This window comes from Neofelis nebulosa, chromosome 3 (assembly GCF_028018385.1).
Source record: "Neofelis nebulosa isolate mNeoNeb1 chromosome 3, mNeoNeb1.pri, whole genome shotgun sequence".
Classification (NCBI taxonomy): Eukaryota; Metazoa; Chordata; class Mammalia; order Carnivora; family Felidae; genus Neofelis; species Neofelis nebulosa.
The window spans coordinates 132,734,742-132,749,122 of record NC_080784.1 but is presented as its reverse complement, the minus strand read 5'-3'; the positions used below and the strand labels follow the sequence as shown (position 1 = coordinate 132,749,122).

Sequence of the window (14,381 nt, the reverse complement as noted above, 5' to 3'; positions counted from 1 at the left end):
AATTAAAAAAAATGTTGAAAAAAAAATTAAAAAAAAAAAAATGCAAATCTAGGGGCACCTGGATGGCTCAGTCAATTAAGCAACCAACTCTTGATTTCAGCTCAGGTCATGATCTCATACTTTGTGAGTTCAAGCCCCGTGTTGGGCTCTACACTGACAGCATCGAGCCTGCTTGGGATTCTCTCCCTCCCTCTCTCACTGACCCACCCCTGCTTGTGCACTCTCTTTCACTCTCAAAGTAAATAAACTTTTAAAATTCAAATCTATTTTAATTAAATGATACTTTTAGAGAAACCAGTCTTCAATAGAAATATGTATTTAGAAGCCACTTATACCCTACTTTGGATAATTTATTAGCATACTATTTTCTTCTGCCCTTTTATTTTTGAGTCTTGGCAATCCCCTCAGAGAGAGAAAGATAAAGGTAACAGATGCAATTAAAATTAGTTTGACTTTTTAAAGGCTTAAAATGAAGGAGAGTGCAAAATTAACACATTAACCTATTTGGGAATTTTTTTGGATGCCATTTATCAGTATTACCTCTCAACCCATTTTTAAATACATTGAATCATAAATTACAAAATAACTGTTTTATAAATCAAGAATTAGTGTGAAATCATATTTTAGAAGAAATTTCCATTGTATAGCCAAGTGGTAATATTCTATCTTAAAACTTTATTCTTCTTGGTAAGCATAGCAAGCAGCTCAGTCACTGCCATATTTATGACCATGCCATGTAATTAGCTGACTCACCTAATAAGACTTCACAGGAGAGCAACACCGCCAGCTTTTTTTTTCCTGTTACTTGGTTATAGACCTAGTTCCAAACACTAATGTACATTGGGAAGTCTAGGAATAAACTATTTTTTGTTTTCACATATAAAAATTAATCCTCTTCTTCAATTAATGAAAAATGCTACTACACACACACACACACTTTTTAAAAATTTATTATTTTAAATTTTAAAAACACCCTCTTGGATAGTGATTGAATGAGACATCAAAATAAAAGGTCAACCTAAGAAAGATCTACTCTTGTGTTAAGCTCAGAAGCAGCCAGTCATTTTATCTTTCAAATGCACTGATATATGGAGGCAAGTCTTAAAACTAGCAACTGGGTACAGAATCAATGAGGAGTTAGAGATCAGGAGTCTTCTTCTATATTGTAGGGATGTTGGGAATGCTAAAAGGCTCCCAGAAAGAAAAAACCTGCCATCAAAATCTCAGTGATCCAAGATCCAGGTATTTGTTTTCAAAACTTGGGGGGAAACTGGTCTTAATATCTGACTGGGAGAAAATATGTCAGGCAAAATGAACTGCTCATACACCAAAGACTAGATGGGACCAATAGGGCTCTGAAGCACAGAGTGAATACAGTAGCTTCAAGACTAGTGGATGTTAAATCTAGGAGGAGAATCTTAAAGAGCAATATAAAGATGTGTCTTCTTCATCTAAGAAAGTAAGACTAGGAAAGGCCCTAAGAAAGCCAGAGCACAGCACAGTACATGTAATCAGATGCATGTGATATCTGAGGTTCCAAGAGTCTCCTTGCTACTGGGAACAGAAGCCAGTCACATGTGAAAGGCTTTGAAGAAATGGAAGAAAAACTCTTCAAGTGGATCTCAGCCTTCAAGTTGGAATATCTTTATATTCCATAGTATCTGGAATTCTATAGTGTATGTATACATAAACCATGTATATGTCACAGTAGCATCTATGACTGACAAAAGAACTCTGGGAACAAGGCCCCACAGTTGTCACTTTCTGTGGGTGTTGCAATTACCCTATCCTGTAAATTATTTCATTGTTAAGATTTGTCACACTATTACGGTCCTTACTTTCTTTTGGTTACTTAGAAAAAGTCTCCTCTGAAAACCTCTATCCATGTTTCAACACATCGGAGATAAAAGGAAATCTACTTAAAAGATTATCAAGAAAGGTAATGGCCTGGGTGTATCCTTAGAAGGTCATTCAAGTGAAATATTAAAATGCTTAATTTTCCATTTTACAACTAAGGTTCATTTATAGCTTACTCTATATTTGGTACTGTCTCAAGAGTTTCACAAGCATTATTTGATCTTAGAAAACAATTCTATGAGAAAGTTACTACTATTATCTCTATTTTATCAATGAATTAACAGAAATAGGCAGTCTGGCTCCAAAGGCACTTAGCTATTATGCAATATTATTTGTCAATATTCTTGAAAAACAACAACAAACTTCTTATCGAAACATTAATCTGAGCTTACACAAGATAAAATCAAGTTTCGAAAAATGAAGAGTTTAAAACACTATACAAAATATTTTATGATTAAGTATCTGAAGTCTATTACTACTTAGAAATTTGTCCCTATTTTTATCAGAATAAAAAAAAATAAGGAACTAAAAGAATTGCCTATCTCTTTGTCTATGAGAAATGTATTTACAAGGACAAAACCAGATAGAATGTATTTTTTACCATATAGCTATTAAATCTGCAAACACTAAGCTAATTAATTTTTATAAAGAAAAATAGCTTATTATTAATTCAATGCATAGCATTTTTCTGGTTTAAACCTTTTCCTTAGTGTCTTTTAACAGAATAAAGATGATAAAATTGTCAGAAATACTGTTCATTTTGCCCCCAAATATGTGGCACAGAAACCACAGTTTTTTAGAATGCTTTGCAATATCATCACTTGAGCTTCCTTCTTAAATCCTTTTGATCAACCAATAAAGCTTCTGCCTGGGTCATAGCCTTGTCTTCCTTAGCTTTACTTTGGAAATGGCAATCTCTCCCAAGCCCCTACACCAAATTTATTTTGGTTATCATAATAAAACATAATGGCCCGTTAAGTCCATGGGGCAGATATTACACTTAGTCACGATGTTTATTTATTTACTCTGCCTTATCCCACAGAGAATTTGAAGGGGAATCAAAGATTATTTCCTCATCACAACAAGTGAATACCCTTTGCTCTGTTTAATGTTGCTTTTTTTTTTTTTCCTTTCTTTAGGCACTAAATGTTTATTTGTGTTCTTTAATCATTTTTAAAGCATCCATTATTTCTGGAGTTCTGGATTTAATTTTCAACCATTCTCATTTCTTTAATTTGATTTATTTATATCTCTTTTTGGCTTTTATTAAGTGGAGACTCCTAAATTTCTGTATAAAAGGGAGAAAAAAAAACACAGAATATTCTGTATTTAAGATGGTGCAACTGTCTCTACAAAGAGTAGGTGGGGTGGGTTCACGTGCGCGTGTGTGTGTGTTGGAAACTATACATTAAGGATGATTCCTAATTTTGTTACTCTTGAGGAACTAAAAATGTGGTTACACAATCATTCTAAATACTTTGTGTCATAGTCCCCTCCCTCCAACAATTGTATATATTATTTGTTGTTGGGAAGACAAGGAAAAAATATGCTTTTAAGAGCATGGGATTTGGTAGCCAACTGACCTAGCAGTAGATGGTATCTGTGAGATTATGAGATGTCTCAAATGGAAAATGATAATAATAAACCCTGTCCCAGACTGTTGTAATAAATGAAATGATATACATAAAATAGCCTATAATGACCAGTGCAGTCAGAACAATACAAATATTTACTAGGCATCTACTTGGTTCTGGAGTGTCTTAAGCATTTTATTTTTAAATATATATATTATATATGATATAATATGATACATATGATATATGATTTTATATATTTATATTATATATATATATATATATATATATATATATATATATATATTAAAGTTTATTCTGAGAGAGAGAGAGAGAGCACAAGTGGCGGTGGGGAAGGGAGAGAAGAGAAAGAGAATTTCAAGCAGGCTCCACACTGTCAGTGCATAGCCAGATGCGGGGCTTGAACCCACGAACCATGAGAACACGACTTGAGCTGAAGCTGGACACTTAACCAACTGAGCCACCCAGCTGCCCCTAAACATTTTATTTTTGTGATCTCAGTATCCCAGTAAATGTACATCCTATATTGTCTCAATACATATTACCTGTTATATTTTCATCTTGTTGCTAATTTTTATAAAGATTTTGTGTGGGGGGAATGATTGAAACAAACAACTGTTTTAAGAATTGAAGCTTTTGCCTTTTTCATTGACTGGCTACATGCGACTCTCCATTGGACCTCAGAGTTTTGCCTTTCTCAAACTGGTTCACAAGTCATCCTTTTTGTCTCCTTTCTCTCAGCTGCCTAGAAATGCAGCTGAAAACTTGTAGTAGATTGAGGTTGTTATATTCTGAGTACATCCAAGTGAGATAGCTCTATAGCATTTGCCTTTTATATATCCGTGCAAATGCTACAAGGACACTGTCCTAATTGCTTTTAACTAAAGATTTACAAGTAATGTTATATTTAAACAAGACCAAGGATAAGAAATATTCACAGCACCAGTACTTAAAGAAGAATGTACTTTTCTTGATGTTTATAATGCTGGTAAAGAAGCACCTCTTATCCTTGCAATAACTAACTTCTCATAACTGAAGAAAAGCAAAACCTGTATTATGACTTATTTTTGTAGACTCTTGGGTCAATCTCACAGAAGGGTTAGTAATGTGTCTATGAAACTGTAGACAGCTATATCAGGTAATTATAACCTTGACAGAGAGACATACATGAGAAAAAAATATAGAGTACAGAGGTCTTTTTTTTTTTTTTTAAACTTTTTTTTTTTAAAACGTTTTTTATTTATTTCTGGGACAGAGAGAGACAGAGCATGAACGGGGGAGGGGCAGAGAGAGAGGGAGACACAGAATCGGAAACAGGCTCCAGGCTCCGAGCCATCAGCCCAGAGCCTGACGCGGGGCTCGAACTCACGGACCGCGAGATCGTGACCTGGCTGAAGTCGGACGCTTAACCGACTGCGCCACCCAGGCGCCCCCAGAGGTCTTAAAAATGGCAAATACCTATGCTAAGCTAAATTAGTCAGAGAAAGACAAATATCATATGATTTTACTCAGATGAGGAATTTAAGATACAAAACAGATAAGCATAAGGGAAGGGAAGCAAAAATAATATAAGAGCATAAATATAAATATATAAATATAAAAACATAAGCGACTCAAATATAGAGAACAGAGGTTGTGGGGGAGGGGGACAGGCTAAATGGGTAAGGGGCATTAAGGAATCTACTCCTGAAACCATTGTTGCACTATATGCTAACTAACTTGGATATAAATTAAAAAAGAAATTATTAAAAAAATGGCAGAAACCAATATTGCAACATTAGTATTTAAGATGAGGTGTCACAATAACTTGGTAACACTGTGACTTGTTTCCAAAAATGTGCAATGTATTTGTGTTTAAGGGGCTATACAATTTGAGAAGACAAATGTAGAATTAACCCTATTTTGTACAATGAATTGACCAATGATAACTTTTATATTATTTATCAATAAATTCCTCCAAATTATAAATTATGAAACAGAAAATGTTGTTTCTCTATAATCTAATTCAGAGATAGAGCTTCCATATATTTTATGTTATATTATTATCAAACAGGCAATCTTATTGCCAATATCAACCTACTCAACTAATAGAAATTATTATTAAATGGAAGGATTATGAAGTGGATTAGCCACAGCAATAATCTGGAAAGAGGTGGTCTGGTGACTAGAGGAATGGGAATGGAAATGGAGCAAAGGGATTGCCTTGGTGAGATGTTGTAGAAGTTGAATGGACAGAATTTAGCCACTGATATTTAAGAACTGTGAGAAGTCTGAGATTTTATCCTACTTGCAAGCTAACAAGGTAGTCTCCCAGTTTTACAGATACTGGCCAAAAACACAAGAGTTCTGGGTCAGAGGTAAATGTCTTTTTTACCTATAACAACAGTAGTAGCCAAAGTATCATCATTTTCTTGAGTTGATTCTCTAAGTCCTAATTCCTACAGGGAAGTTCAGGTGACACCTCCAGTCAGTGAATTGCATTTACAGAGGAGGAATCCAGGGTCTAGGAACCTGAATCTTTTATAGTAGGCAGTGAACATGTCTTTCCTTTGCTCCAGAATGGGACATTATCTCTAACCAAGGCTATAAACACACTCACCCTTTGCTTTAGACAAAGAAACTATCGTTGTCTTCCAAGGCTGTTCACTTTACAAAAATCCTTGAAATACAGTCTCCAACAGAAGGCAGCTAGTGCCTTGCTTTCAAAATGTACAAAAATGTGAGGCTCTTAAGCTCCCACATTACCTGAATGCACAGATGACGCAAGGAAAAGGGATAAAAACAAGTTTTGAGTTTGACTAGGAAGATGGGGACCATTAGTAGTTGTAACAGAGAAAAAGAGGACAAAGTAAATTTTAATGCCAGTCATTTTTTATTATATTGATGCTGAGGTGCCTCCATAAATATATGTTGAAAATATGAGATTAGAGTTGAGGCTTTGAAAATATAGGTATATTTTGAATACTCCATAGAAGTCATCAGAGCTCACAAAACTAAGAGAAAAAGAGACAAGCGAAAGAAAACATTACAGTATCACATGAAGAAACTTCTTAGCTGGAAGGCAAGGCAGGAAAAAGAGGTAAAAGCAAAGGCAGACAGGAAACAATATTTTAGAAGCTAAATGAAAATAGTTTTACTGACAGATTGGTACTATCACTGGCGGTTTCAAAAACTGAAAAAAGAAAATAAAAGAAGAACACAGGTACACTTTTAGTACTAAGTATTTTATGCAATGGGATGCATATATGTTTATTAAATATTTAGGTTTGTTGAATAATCCAGAAAAGTTGAAGAAGTCAGATTTCAGGGAACAAAAGAATAAATAGGACAGTGGGAGGCCAGGTTTGGAGACAAAACTGAGAAGTTATGAGTAGAGAAAGTTGTTGGGACAATTAATTTTTAGGGTAATGGGATTTGCAATGACTACTAGTCTTTTGGGTTTTGTTTTTTGTTTCGTTGCTTTGTTTTTATTTTAAAGAAACAGAGAGGGGCATCTGAGTGGCTCAGTTGGTTAAGCATCCGACTTCAGCTTAGGTCATGATCTCACGGTCTGTGAGTTCGAGCCCCACATCAGGCTCTGTGCTGGCAGCTCAGAGCCTGGAGTCTGCTTCAGATTCTGTGTCTCTCTCTCTGTCTGCCCCTCACCCACTCTCACTCTATCTCTCTCTCAAAAATAAACAATGACAACAAAAGAAATGGAGAGATTTTAATGATTTCAATAGGGATAGAGTTTCACAAGACAGGGATTTTGTTGGTAACATAAAAATCTCAAAAGAGAGAGAAAAGGATGGAGTCAAGAACACAGGGATGTTTACTTTGGAAGAGGCAGGACATGTGTCTGGACATATATTTCTTAATGGAAACAGGAGAACCCAAAGGAGCCTGAAACATATGGTCTCTATTTTTACAAAAAGATAGGTTATGAGGTTATAAATATGAAGGATCTAAGGGTGACAAAGGCAGGGGAAGCAGCTTATATTTATTGGATGATCTCATGGTTAATCATCTCATTTTATTGATGATAAACATGAATATCAAAGATTGCATGTTTGCCTAAAGTCACAAAGATGCTTAACAGTAAAACTGACTTCAAAAGCCTCATCTTATGCTAAAGATATGTTTTTAATTGCTATGGTGGTGTTGTGGTCTTAAATAGAAAAATTTTATAATGGATTCTGAAAAATAAAATATCAATTAGAAAGAAAGAAACAGCTGCTGAGAAGTAATGAGTGCCAAGTGGAATCTGGGTATCGTTATTTTTTCGTTGAACCAACCAGCACAATATCCTGATTTTTCTTTAGTAGGCAAAGGATTTAGTCTAACTTTTGAACTACGCACATGATTGAGTTCATTGTCAACTGTTTTACAGCAATAATAGGATTTAATAGATGAAAAACCACCACAGCATTCTATTGCCAGTTTCTTGTCACAGAGTGACTTTCTGGACCCATAGCTAGTTTCTAAACAAATCATTTGAATGGCCCGATTTGTTACATTAACTAAAAGCCAAGTCTAAAGCATAGATATATAGATAGACATACATATGTACACACACTATATTTATATACCAAACCACTTTCTATTCACCCAAATTCCTAAATCATACAACATTTTTTAATAATTCCAAGCATTTGCAAACAAGAAAAAAGCTACTTTGGCATAAAATTGACATATGCAAAAGAGACTATCCATAATACATTTTAATTTTTTTTTTTAACATTTATTTATTTTTGAGACAGAGAGAGACAGAGCATGAATGGGGGAGGGGCAGAGAGAGAGGGAGACACAGAATCGGAAGCAGGCTCCAGGCTCTGAGCTGTCAGCCCAGAGCCCGACGCGGGGCTCGAACTCACAGACCGTGAGATCGTGACCTGAGCTGAAGTCGGATGCTCAACCGACTGAGCCACCCAGGCGCCCCAATCCATAATACATTTTAAAATGAGAAGAAATGAAATTTGATTTTTAAGATTAAAAACAATTCAATATAAATCTACATTTAATTATTCTGAATTATTGTATTTGTTTTGCACATTCCTATACAAACTTTTATTGCTTAATTTACCTTCATTTAAAAAAAGTTAACATTATTCAGTTTCTGAGAGAGAGAGAGAGCATGAGTGAGAAGGGAGATACAGAATCTGAAGCAGGCTCAGATCTTCTCAGATCTTAGAAATCTAAGATCTTCTCAGATTCTTAGAGCTCTAAGCTCTAAGCTGTCAGCTAGGCTGACAGCTCTAAGCTCTAAGCTAGGCTCTAAGCTGTCAGCACAGAGCCCGACTCGGGGCTTTAACTCAGGAACCGTGAGATCGTGACCCGAGCCAAAGTAGGATGCTTATCCGACTGAGCCACCCAGGTGCCCCAATTTACCTTCATTTTATACTCTTCTTCTAATTTTAATATCTCTGGAATTTAAGTCTGGGGAACTATTTAATCTTCTCTTGCCCTAACTTTTCCAGTGTTCTGGCATTCTTTTTTTTTTTCTTTTTGTTGGCACCCCGACAAGCCAATCATTTTAAACTTCTGTATCATTATCATAGCATAATTGTTATTGAGTATAATATAACTATCTCTTCATAAGAAAGTTTTTAAAATCTCTGTGTAAAAAGATAGACGTGGTTCCATCAATTCCTCTCCGCCTGGGACAGGGTATTTAGGCACATCAAAGGAATACAGAGTTCCTTGAAGCAAGTATGAAAACCACAATGATCAACTAGATACATACTTCATCAAAAGAAACATACAAACATTACTTCAGGAAAAAGGGCAGCATGATACAATAGGGTATCAGTAGTTTAGAAACTTGAAGCTTCTTTCAAGGTATAAATTATAATTTAACAGATTAGATAATCTGTATTTCATCTGCATACCTATAAAACAAGACTTTCAAACCACATACACACATCAGTTACAGGTAGGTGTTATACAACATGTATACAGTGAGTGTCTAGATGTGAATTATTAGACTTTCAGTTTTATTATCTTCACAGTATAGCACAATATGTATTGATGAATTAATAAATCAATAAACAAGATTAACATGGGTTAGTTTTAATCATATTTAGGATAGAAATCACTTCCATAAAACATGTAAAGATGGACCTGTAATCATATTACCTCTAAATCTCTGTAACTGATGTCCCAATTTCACTATTAGCTATTCAGCCTTGGGTGTTAAAGACTGCTCTCTCATCTGGTCCTCTCTTTAAATGTCACAGCTATTTCTGGCAGGTAAGACAACTGCCTTGGTTAGTGTGAACACACACCACTGTGGAGTGCAAGGCACCTGAGAGAAAAGGCTGCTAAAATAGGGAAATAACTCGGGGGGGGGGGGGATGCAGGGAAGATGGGAAACTGAAAATATAACATCTATGCATTTTTCAACTTAAATCTCATTGACATGCCAGTCATTTTTGAAAGAACATAAGGTATTTAGAAAATGTAGTGTTGCCTCTGGCTATATTTAATACTGGGGCCACTTAATACAAAGCAGTGTCCTTGCCTGGTCTCCCAAAGGACAATTCAGAATTGAGAGCTCAATCTCCAAGGATGGTTTATATACTCTGTATCTTGAGGCACACCAAGCAGAGAGTTTATCATTTTCAGAAAGCATGCCATTATTCAAGTTAGAGAGAGGGCTGATAAAAGACCTTTTAAAGATTTAGAAAGATCACAAAGGCAAGCTGGCTTTTAACAAAAACAAAGTATTTTTATGCAGTTTCTGACTGAATTTACAAAGTCCAGAAACTCACCCAAAGGCTTAATTTTTTTTTTTTATTTAATTGCAATGGGGGGGGGACCGAATATTATTTGGACTATCAATTGTGAAATTAAGCAAAAGGGAAGTTTTGCTAATGGGTGGTTTAATATTCATGAATGTGATGGTTCAGCATTTCTTCCAATGTTTCCCACAGCAAGAACACTAATTAATGATCATCTACACAAATGGAACATCTCATTTCCTGGTACTATTTTTTTCCCTTGCCAAGAGTTAATACTTCTTATTTTGAATATGTTTTATTATTCCACTCCACGTTTCCCTATTCCTACCGGAGCATTACTTGATTTTCTTTCCACTACATCTTCTTATCCTCACTATTGGTTTTTTTAAAGACTGGTTCACTATATTGAAATCCTCCAACTGTGAACTGAGCACTGTCTTTCTTTCCTGATCCATCTGATATCAGGCTGACTTTATGAAGCATAAGCATCAACATGAAAGAAAAGACTTTAAGTTTTTATTTATTTTTGAGAGAGAGAGAGAGACTGAGTGTGAGCAGGGGAGGGGCAGAGAGAGACACACAGAATCTGAAGCAGGCTACGGGCTCTGAGCTGTCAGCACAGAGCCTGACACAGGGCTCAAACCCACGAACCGTGAGATCATGACCTGAGCCAAAGTCGGATGCTTAACTGACCGAGCCACCCAGGCGCCCCGAAATAAAAGATTTTTAAAACAAATGCCTGAATCAAATGAGAGGTCAAATTTGGCATAGTGTCTTGTGTCTTGAAAATCTTCCTGCTGTAATTATCTGAAGCCCTTGGCTAGATAATTATTAAGGGACTCTTGCAATTGTCCCTTTTCTCCACATAGATCACCACATTAATTAAGAGAGGATCACTGGAGACAGGTTGCTGTTCTGCATCTTTAAGTATTTTTAGTTCTTCATTTTCAGAAGGGAAAAAAATACATTAAGAAAAAGATTGCTTCTCAGCCAAATTTTCTGATATACAGATATTCTCAAAAAGATCTCCAGAATGTGCTTTAATCTTATTTCTGCAATTTTTTAAAGGAGGTCATTATGAATTTCGCACACATTTTATAGCCTGTAATGTACTTATCTAATCAGATTTCAACTGAGCTAGTAAAAAAATATGAATCAGGTGCTTGTTGTGATCAAGATGCTAAAGTTATACCTAGACTAGATCACCACCGTGAGATGTGAAAACTTAGCGAAACAAGAAGCAAACTGATAATTCATTAGTTTGAGAGTGGAACAACATTACTTTTGGGGATGGAGGGGGGGGGCTTCCCAGGTTAATGTAATGATCAGAGAACCTGGCTCTTGGTTACAGGAATGTCAACCAAAGTTGACCCATGGATATTTGGAAGATATCTTATTACATTGTGCTGTGTTAAAAACGCAAATAAAAGCAAGCAAACTGAGTGATAAGAACTTCGGTTTCCTCACCAATTTCCTTAGTTACCTATTTCTAAGGCCAGTTCTCATGCCCACCAGAAGAGAAGGTATCTAAGAAGAGTGACCTAAGGTCTTCATCATTACCATATCCTTAGATTCTAGAATAATAAATGCACCTAGTAAAAACAATCATTGAATAACTATACCTCTTCTATAAAATTTTCCATGACATCCTCTGTCAGAGCTAATCTCCCTTTGCTATGTGCCATGCTAAATGCTTTCCCCATGGATCTAGTTCAGAATAAACTGTCATAAGATTATTGGTGTAGGTGATGTCCTCTAGGAGGTTTTAAGTTCCTAAGAGCAGGGGTAAAATCATATTTATCTTTATCTTCTATAGTTCTTTGCCTAGCAAATAATGCCAAGAAAAAAATTAAAAATGAATAAATATATATAAAGACACCAGTGGAGAAAACAGAAAACCAAGAGTTATTAAAAAATAAACTGAATTGAATTGTGTAAAATAGCAATCCCTTGTTGATTTATAGCAGAAATTAGGATTCAGATCCAAATAAAAATAGATACTAATACCCCATAATATGATTTGTTGTATAATACGTACAAATATATATTTTTGATATTAAATATTTATGCCAAATTTAAATTTTTTAATTTATTTCCCTTTTATGTATAAGCACTTATGGTACATTAAAGCCAATATGCATGCCCATCACCTGAGGTACTCATTATAAATGCAGATTTCTAAGCTTTGATGGTTAACTACTAAATCAGAATTTTGGGGGGCTAACCAATAAGAATCTGAATTTTAAAAATAAGCTCTTAGGATGATTTGTTAGGATTAAAAGTGACTCTGTTTTTTACCTGCTATTGCAAAATTTATATTCATTGGCTATTAAATTTGCTTTCTCTGAGAAAAGATTTTTTCTCTGGGGAAAATTAAAATGTAATCAGCTTTTCTGAGAGATTACAGTTCTACAAAAACCTTGATCCCAGTGACTATATCATCCAAGGCAGTGAAGTGGCCTCTAGTCCTTAGCCCCAATTTCCTTGCAGAAGTCTCCCAAAACCATTACAGATGGCCCATTCTGGATAAAAAAAAGAATGCATTAATTATAAAGTATTTAACAATGGAAAAAAAAAAGTGGTTTTTCAAAATTACAAAAAATGAATGAGTATAAATAATGCTTAAAGTACCTTGATTATAGAATGAAACTATAGGCCAGGTAATAATGGTAGCTAATGCTTTTTTGACGATTTACTACTTGTTATTCATTGGGCTATTTCCCATAATCTTAGGATGTAGGTACTAAGATGAGGTCCACTCTACAAACATAACTAATTTGCCCCAATTCAATCCACTTATAGGCAATGGAACCAAGTATGTGAGCTCTGGAAGCCATGCTCTCCAGTACCAGGCCACATTGCCTTTCAAAGAACACCTGGATATGTGTGGGTGTACCTTTAGGGATACATGCATACCAGCATGCTACTTGTGTTTAATCTGTCTACCAGTGTTTACATTAATGATTGGAATTCCAGGCAAATGAGAAAATATTTGTATCTTCTAAACCATCAAAATTTTAGTGGGATTCATTAATAGTCTGTATCCCTTTCAGCAGTACCTTTAAAATTTAACAGGTGAGGACCTTTCTATGAATCAAACGCAAGTACAAGAGACATTGAAGAAGAAACACTTTCCCCATTTAACGTCCACTCAAAAATCTCTAGTTTCTCCTGAAGATGACTGTTAAGTCTTGCCACATTTCCCAGAAACGGCTACCTTCTGACTTCTATTAAAGAATTTAGAAAAAGAAAACAAACTGAATACAAGGTAAGTAATTATTATAATAATGTTTCATTCTCCCTTCTTTCTTTCTCCACCACACCATCTGCTATAAAATCAATTAATAACAGTCTCTAAGCATCACTTTAGTTAATACACAAATACACAAACAAATGTGTAAGTACACATACATACCATAGACTAGAATGCCTTTTTGGAGGTGTTTAGGAGCCTATGGGATGTCTTTATTGTTTAAAAATTTCATAGCACTTATGCTCATGAGGAAATTTAAAGCTGGGGAACAAAGAAAAAGGATTACTATAGATTTTTAAAATATTTTTAAACAGCTTTCCAGCGATTAAACTATCTAAGAGACGAGAGCTGTTAGACTTTGCAATTAACTATTTGATTGGAGCCCAAACACTTTGAAGTTTTATGTTAAATTGCAGACTTTCATTCAGTAGAACACATAATTCCAAAGGTTCATTGACAAGTAAAATATCAACCAGTTTTGCATCTATTAGCCAATTCATTTTAGAATTTCTTTGACTCACTGTTTCTGTAAATCTTTATTCCTCAATTTCTCCTTTGAACCAATCTTACCGGCTTCCTGGCTCTTATATTAATTAGTTGAATAAAATCTTTGACTTGTATTCATGCTACTTTTTTCTGAAAGACATTTTTTACTGTTAAAACTATAATACAGTATAGAAAAACCATTTTCTATATTCACCCGAAGCATTGTTGAATTATTTTTTCCTCTTTTAGTTTTGATATTCTATATAATTTTAGATTACCTAAAACCTCAGAAAATGTTTTATTTATAATCTCCCCAAGTAATATAATTTGTCACCCGAATTCAATAAGTAGAATTCTTTGGAAACTTTTGCACTGAAAAGTAAATATATAAAAAGGTATGAACTATTTTCTAGATATCTAAGTTCTCCTCAATATAATACACTTAGTAGGAACACAGCAAGAACATTAGAT

At 34.9% G+C, this 14,381-nt stretch overlaps 1 protein-coding gene and 1 long non-coding RNA gene across 7 annotated transcripts in view; one reads left to right on the top strand and one right to left on the bottom strand.

Annotated features, from left to right (window-relative positions):
- SNCA (synuclein alpha) overlaps positions 1 to 14,381 on the bottom strand; it is a 156,761-nt gene that overhangs the window by 40,806 nt on the left and 101,574 nt on the right. The window lies entirely within an intron of this gene.
- The window catches only part of LOC131507324 (uncharacterized), a 32,366-nt gene continuing 19,734 nt past the window's right edge, over positions 1,750 to 14,381 (top strand). For all 3 annotated transcript variants that reach the window (XR_009259446.1, XR_009259447.1, XR_009259448.1), the window contains exons 1-2: positions 1,750 to 1,939; positions 13,247 to 13,439. This is a non-coding gene — a long non-coding RNA (uncharacterized LOC131507324). The remainder of the gene's footprint in view (positions 1,940 to 13,246; positions 13,440 to 14,381) is intronic.